Source organism: Lepisosteus oculatus, chromosome 22, assembly GCF_040954835.1.
Source record: "Lepisosteus oculatus isolate fLepOcu1 chromosome 22, fLepOcu1.hap2, whole genome shotgun sequence".
In the NCBI taxonomy this organism is placed as follows: Eukaryota; Metazoa; Chordata; class Actinopteri; order Semionotiformes; family Lepisosteidae; genus Lepisosteus; species Lepisosteus oculatus.
This window is the reverse complement of record NC_090717.1, coordinates 7,114,893-7,123,219: the sequence shown is the minus strand read 5'-3', so window position 1 is coordinate 7,123,219 and position 8,327 is coordinate 7,114,893. Positions and strand designations below refer to the sequence as shown.

General features: G+C 38.8%; 1 long non-coding RNA gene across 1 annotated transcript; it reads right to left on the bottom strand.

Annotated features, from left to right (window-relative positions):
* Positions 1 to 584: 584 nt before the first annotated feature.
* LOC138224503 (uncharacterized) lies at positions 585 to 7,817 on the bottom strand. The gene is made up of 3 exons (XR_011183002.1): positions 7,734 to 7,817; positions 7,291 to 7,377; positions 585 to 1,145 (listed from the first exon to the last, which is right to left on the bottom strand). It is a non-coding gene; the product is annotated as an uncharacterized lncRNA (long non-coding RNA).
* Positions 7,818 to 8,327: the final 510 nt, after the last annotated feature.

Below are 8,327 nucleotides of genomic sequence, written 5' to 3'. Positions count from 1 at the left end.
AAACTAGTCTGAACAATATTTTAGTAGTATGTTCTTACAGTTTGCTTTTATATTCCTGTATTTCTATTACTTTTCTATATTTATTAGTTGTACATACTGATGTTTTCCGACACTCATATATACAATAAAGAAAAAAAACGTATCTGTCCAAAGAACACAAAGTTAAACGCTCTACAAAGTTGTAGCATATGCTTCTAATTGTTTTATATGCCTCATATTTCTTTGAGCTGTGAGGATTGCAGTATACAGATGTTTAACACAATCTAATCTAAACAGTACTGTTAGGTAATACTACATAATCATAGTTTCATTAGGTAATACTACTATGATCATAGTAATAGGTCAGCTCTTTAAAGAGCATTTGAACAACGGATGACACCCAAGTAAAAGAGATCATATTTAATAACATGGGGGAGAGGGAGAACATTCCTGTACGATCTGCTTCACACACTGGAGAAAAGGGAGTAATATTCAGCCTCTACAAAAACACAGATAGGTGTGATGTTATCTTGGTATTATTTAATGTGACATTAACACTATCCTGTGTTCTCTGAGCATTATTTTGTGTTAATGGTGTGCACTTTAAACTTGGCCATAAACACAGCTATTAAATCTGAGTAATGCTTTTTTTCTATGTCCATCACTTTGTCTTCCTGGGTTTTCAGTGGGAAGAGTAAAGGATGGCCTAGCACATATTTTGGAGGATGAATGTGTGACGTGTCCCCTGCGTTTGATCAAGTACTGTAGTGATGGGATGAGTTGATTAAGAATTGCCATAGAACCCTTTAACCTTTGCTTTAGTAACCTACAGGGTTGCTAAAAAGTTTCAGGGGCTTTTTCATCTATTCTTTAGATGTGGTGGAAGATTAATAACTAAAATAACTTCCTGGAACTCTGGTAAGCCTTCCAGTGAACATTGTAAATTGCTGTTCTCTTTGCCTTTTATGTTTATGATTCTACCACATCAGAGTGATCTGTTAAGGAATCCCCTTTCATTTGTGATGTATGAGAAACAACATATTCATAAATCATTGAGCGCTACGTTTACCCATGCAGCATGCAACACTCCTGTCTGCTCATCCATGCATGGAAAGTTTGTTTCAAGTGTTGAAGCCCTCCAGTGGTAGGAAAGGGAGGCTCTGCTTCTGAAATATACGAGATTTTCAATATTATATATTTTAGAGGACGTTGATGTAAAGTTCAGCTGCTGTGTACAAATAAATGACTGAAAAAAAGGATGTTCTTGATGTTGCAAGAGATCACCTGTCTTAAAAATCACTCTCAGTCCCTCTTCAGAATTATCATCCTGTCTCACTTCTACCATTTTCCTCTTAAAGCTTTGAACACGTTGCAACACTAGCAACCTTCCACTCACCTCTTTCTGCACTTTCTACTGCATTCGAGCCTATGGGCCCTACTATCCTTTTGTTAACATTTACCGACCTGGGAATCTCGACTCCTGGTTCTTATTCCTGGTTCTGTTTCTATCTTACCAATCGCACTTCTCAGATCTCCTGGCACAGCTCTCTGTTGCCTCACTCACTCTCCACTGCTTCTCTCTTTAGTTTAGTTCTGCTCCTTGGGACTTCTGATCTCCCCTAATGGCTTTTTATATAACGTCTATGTTAATACTGCTCTCTTTTCCTCCATCCGATACCTTTGTCTCCTCCCATATTAATGCCTGTCTCTCAGCCATCTCCTTCAGGATGCAATTCCATCATCTCCACTTTAAACAACATCTCCATTTCTATTCTTCCTGACACATGCACCATCTCCTCCTCCTCTGCCAGAAACTATAGTGTTCCTGTGTTCTTGATCTGTCTTACATTTATTCCCATCATATTTCAACACTCGAACACTCACAACTTCCCTTTCTGCAGCAGTGGGATAAAATGCCTGTTGAAATCAGAACTGTTTAGTCCCCAAACACCTTTCAACATCTCCTTAAGACCCTCATGTTTAGCCAGCACCTGTGAAGTCATACAACAGATACTTCACTCTTCTCAATAGCAACTCTTTACTGGGCTTATCTACACATTGCTTTCTGTGCGATAGACATTGTTTTCACTCTATGCTGAATAATCTGCAGTCCTAACCTGTGCCTGCATCACATGTCTTGGCTTCCTCTACTTATTTGTTATATTTACATTATTTTGTATAGTTTGTAAGTCACCAAAGCAGGAGTGGCAGGTGAGCAATTAAGGAATAAACACAAATAATAAGAACACAAGATTTAAATTGTTTCAGACATTTAGACAAATGTCATTCAGCTGTTTTGGAAGTAATGTAACCACGGTCATTGTATAAAAATATTTTGTATGCTTCCCTTTCTTGTTTATGTTTCTACATGTAGAGACGGAGTGAAGCCCTTAAAAGGTCAAAAGGCTTAAGCAGAAAATCGTACTCAGCTTTTTTTTTAATTCAACACATACTGTAAGCCCCCACCCCCTGATTCTAAGGAACACAGAAAATACTTTAGTGATTTTGATGAAAGGGTCATGATGCAGTCTCCTGAGTCACATTGTCCTTTTGTGATTCAAATATATCTTGTCTTTGAACTTCAAGAAAATTAGTTGAAAAACTAAACATTTACTGCATACAGTAAGATTCTGGATGGGAGTTGTAAATTACATCCATTTAGCATCCTGGAAGCTTTTAAGACTCTAATAATAGACTCACTAACAACTCTAGTTATACAGAGATGTTTCACAATGACAATCTCAAATTTCCTTGGATCACTGTCACAGAGATGTAAATCACACCATGATGTCATCGAGATGCTTGTCACTGCCTTCCAGATTTCAGCAAATGCATCTGGCTGTAGATGGGTTGTTTTTGTTCTGCTTTTTGATTGGTCACAAAAATTAAATCTTGCGGTTTTCTGAGAGCTTCTGTTTGAGATGGACATTGAACTGCAAGGATAATCCTGGTTGTTGTCACTTTAATCCTGCCCTGCGAGTCAACTGAGGCAAAAACCTCATAGCCTGCGTTTAATGTGCACATAAGAAAGTTTAAAAACAGGGGGAGGTCATTCCACCCTTTCAGCTCACCTGGCTGCTAGCAGCCAAGTAATCCAAGGATCCCATAAACAAAGTTCTTGAATCGGTTTCGAGAGCATGGCTGTCTTCCAGACCTCTGGTGTGAGGCATGCCAAGATAACACACTTCAAAATGATCATCTTTTGCTGACTGTGCAGTGGTAGATCTCACCACTAGTGGAGCTTTTGGCACCAGTGTTCAGCTCTCTGAGCTACTGCGCTTCCTTTGCATCGGAACCTCTCCTGCGTCTGCTCTCCACTACGCCACTTTAGCAGGTGTAATCCCCACCTACACCCGATTATCATTCAAGTCAAGTTCAAGATCAAGTTCAATAATTTAGTGCCACAATGACCAGTAGCATGGATTGGGGTTTGGTGAGCTCATACAATTAAACATTAAGACATACTGTAGAATGCAAATCTACAATATAAGGCCAATAATAAACAGTATCCACTCAACACATCTTCACATGCCATCCTAAACAAACACCAGTAATTAGATAACAGTGAGACCTGATAAAATGAATGAATACAGTGAATTATGCAAAAATTTCAAAATTAAAGAGCTGAGTTCATGCATCTCACAGCCTCCATACGGTTATGGAACCTAGACGTCCTTATCTTGATAGACCTAAGCCACATACTGAAAAAGTCAGTTTTGGTTGTAGATAGATATTCAGTACCCTTTTGTGTAAATTTGATGAATCCAGTCTTTTGCGCTTAAACACACATACGGAGAACACGTTAAACAAAACCAAGCACAAACAAGACACAGTGTCAGCCTGAGTTACCTTGTTATTCTTCTCGTGACTAACGTGACAATACTGTTTTTGGATTGTGGAGACAGAAATATTGCACAACATTTAAGTGAGATTTTACTCTTATAAAATCTGTACTTCATTTAATATCTTAAGATTCTTTGCATTTTTTATTGCTTCCCCACGTTATCTGGCTCGAGGATAGTCACCCTTAGAGGTGGCTGCAACTTCTGGGTTTCATTGCACCCTGGATTCGCAATGGGCTGGAATCCGAATTCACTGTTCACTCAGTTGATCCTGATTACCACTGATTCCAGGTCTGTGCTCATTGCGGATTGAGAGTCACCTATAAAACCTTTTGGACTGCAGCTCAGCTCTTCAGGACCTGCACTGAATGTTGCTGATCTAGAAGTTGGAAGTGTTATGTCAGTTTAAACACCTGTACTGTATTTTTCATATTTAGCAGTTCACAACCCTACTGCTTGCCTCAGCATGCCAGTACCATGAATGTCATCTGCCAGGCATTGGCACAAATTTTTTGCACAGTTTGCGTCTTTAATTTTGTCTGCGTCTGTTAGAATTTCCTTTGTAGCCTCTATAATCTTTGCTGATCATCCCATTTTGGTATTCGGATAACTGACTCGTTTGCTAACTGTATCAGAATCTAGATCACTGAGATAAATTAAGAAACTATTAATACAGTTTAACACAGACCACTGTGATAACTCCACTAATTCCTTTACTCCCATGTCCCAATACAAGCAACCCCCACTATCTGTGCTATCTCCTATCCATTAAGCAGATATAAATCCAGATGTTGAATGTCTGTCCTAAAATGTGTTAATTCATCTTCTTCAAGTATATCAAAAGCCTTCTGAAAATCTCAATATGCCATTATCACATGCTCTATTTTTTTAACAATTACAGCTGCAGCTTGCTTATAGAACTTTAAAATTCCCTTTTAGGTGCTTCCACTTATTCTAAATCTATATCGACTATTCCCATGATAGAGTACGATACTCATTTAGTTACAGATCATTTTCTTTCCTTTCCTGTTCTACATCTGGTCCAATTGTGATCCAATACTGGGCACCACCACAGGCTGAACAGGTTTGTTAAATACACCAGCAAGCAGGTCATTCATGAGGATAAAAAGGAGCAACTGTCCTCTCAGTGCCCTACATAGATGACACTTATTGCAGGCACATTACACATAAACAAGTCCTAGTAAGTGTAATGCGAGTATGAGTGTTGCTGAGAACTAGGCAAAGGTTATGCCTTTGTGTGATTAAGCCTCGGTGGAAGAGAAACTGTGTGGGGACGATAGTTCCCTAAAAAAAAAGTAACACAACAGACTACCAAATCAAAGCTCTTTGAAGTACAAGAAAACAACTGGCTTTTTTCACTCACTTGGTTTATATACTGGATTATGTTTAGTAGGGCTAGCTTGTTGTCTTCACAGTACAGCTCTCAATCCTTGCTGCTGATTCTATTTGTAAAGTCAAACATTTTGGGCAAAATTGTGATTTGCAAAGAAAGCAAAGTTAGATGTTTGCTCACTTCAGCCCTGTTGGAGAGATGAATATGGATGTGGATGGTGTGTGACGTAGAGAGTGTGCTATTTGTCCTCTGTGACTTAAGAAGAATCATCTTGGATCTGTGAAACACTTGAGGTTTCTGAAATACAAGCCCCTGCCAGTGAAATTTGACTAAAGACATTTTTACTGCTCTTAGCATTAAAACATAAATCTGTGAACAGTTATTTTCACACATGAAGTCTGTTCTTTGCCCCATCTGTAGTCGGTTAACAAGTGAGCATTCAGAGGCTTGCATGCTGCTTAAAATGTCAAATCACAGGCCCTCCATTGGAGAACTCAGCAAGGGAAAGCAAGGGTAAGGATCACGCTAAATGATAAGACGTGCATATTATTTGAATACACTTAATTATACACGTGTGTATAACTGTAGAGTCTATATAGCCTTGCTCACATGCTTGTTTGTCATTTATTACACTGACTATATTCTGCTACATATTTTTAAGAGTAATTACTTGGAAAAGATGGCCGAGCCAACCTGGACTTTAAAATCACCTATGACAGCTCTTCCGAAATGTCACACACAGGGCCTCTCAATCTCAATCACATATACAGAAGCATCGGCAGTGAAAAATATCCTTACAGCTATGTGCTGTTCATCTACGATTACATTTACAAATTTAATCACGTATGTGTGTCACTGACTGTAATTAGACAAACTATATAAACCGCAGGACACGATTCCCATGAGAAATTCAGGGTAATTGCCAAAATTACAACTGACCCCAAGTCTAACAGTCACCCAATGGTTTATTTTTAGATCATTGCGTATTCTTGTTAGAATTCAGAGGATATCCCCTCGGTTTCCTCTTTTCCATTGCTCATGAATACCTGCGGTGTCTGCATTATGTTGTACTGAACATTTAGGCCAACACCTCTATTTCACGCCCTCTGAGATGTAGATGCCGTGCAAGAGCTTATCTTTCTAAGATGATGGTGATTAAGTACTTCCATTATGAATCAGGAGGCAGTATTAAATATGGAGCTAGATGAGCTTTTTGTCAGAGAAAATCAAACTTTGCTCTTGAGTTCACTTTACTCGCTGGTAGACTTAGGACTTCTCACATCATGGGACTCAGCAGAGGTAAGGAAGGAGACTTCTTGTGACTTCTGGAACCCACTATGCCCACCATTCTGTTTTTGGCTTGTATTCTATACGTGCAGACTTACGACTGCCCAAGAGATTTTCAATGGCATTAGGGCTTCTCAGTTGTGGGCCCTCCAGTCCACGCCTTTAGACTTCAATTTGCTAATCCAGCTCTTTAATAATTTAATGGGTAATTAGATGAACTTAGAAATAAGAAGTTAGTGACATTAAAGTACAGAAATGGAGCTCGGAAATACACACTGACTAGCAGACCATTACTCTAAAAGTTGTATCTTGCCCTAGGTAATATTCTGCTGTATTTGCAATAATATATATACTGTATATTACAGCAACTTATCGGAAAAAGGCCTAAAAAAATCATTTTGATTTTTTTTCAGAGCAATTACAATAGAATTGTAGCATAAAAATAGTAACTTATTTATTAATTAAAAAACTGTTTTTTCTCCACAGGACTAAAAACTCTTATGTTCCTTCATCTCTTTGGTTTCATTTTATCATATCCTATACCTATAAACATCACAAATATAGCTGGGACAATACTGAACGACAGCAGAGCTTTTTTGGATAAATATGTAAGTTATAATTTTGTATGTATGTATGCATTCTGGATGCCTTCAATACTATTTTGGTTTTGAGATTGTCTCAGTATTAAAGGACAATAACAGTGTTTCTTTATCATTAAGACACCCTGACTAACTGCAGGGGAAGGTTGAGTTAAAAAAAGTTTTTAAATCCATGAAATGATTTCGTCACATCATTTATAAACATCATGACCAAGATTGTAATACTCACCTTACATTTTACATAGTGCGCCTCACACGTTTCCCTACTGGGCAGCAAAGTCTCATGTTTGAATAAAATTTCCTCGTCCGTCATGCCCTACAAAACACGTTATTTAGATGACAGCTACAGCACACCAGCACCACGCTAAATCAGGACCACAGCATGCTCCAGCCTTTTTCTATGAAATGACATCCTGTATTCAAGTATAGCTTTTTTTTTTTAGCTGTATGCAATAGGTGTCCGTTTTATACGGTATGTTTGTAAATACCTGTACGCGCTGTGAAATCTTGACAAAATTAAAACACGGCCGAATGAACCCCTGCGATTGGTTCCCCTCTAGCCACAGCGCTTTAACAGCAGCTATGCGTTCTAATCGCGTTGCTAAAGATTTTGTTTCTTGTTCGTTTCTATTGCAGATCACAGAGTATAGCCATCTTGGCAACATCACGCACCCCGTCCACGGCGTTCCCGAACCCACAGCTGAGAATGTGACTCTCAAACAATTAGCGAACATCTTCAAGAGCTTCATCCACAATCTGAAGCTTGTGGTGCAGTACGAGTTTGAAGAACAGATTCTAGAACGCTTCAGACAATTGAAACAAGACCTGATCGTCACATGGGAGGCTATGGGGTCCCATGGCGAGGAGCTACCTTGTGTCTGTGCTCCTACACCTGCCCTCGCCAAACAGCAGCTGCACGCAAAATCTCTTCTTGTCCTGTTGAACAGGTGGCTGGAGAAGATCAAGCCATCACCATCTTAAGGTTTAGAAGTCCGTCGATTGTATAGTGCAGTGACGGAGAGGATTCGTGAGGGCCAGCACAAAACCACAAAATAGATTTTTTTTTCTAATCTTTTTTGGTTTGGTTGGAAAGCAACAACTTTACATAGCTTTTTGTTAAAATCACTATCCACTATTTACATACTTTCTTGTGAAACACAAGCAGGGCAAACCACCTCTTCTACAGTATATGGTGTACGTAATTGAATGGGATTGTGTATTTTGTGAGATTTAAATATTTATTTTCAACCAAAATCTTATTTATTT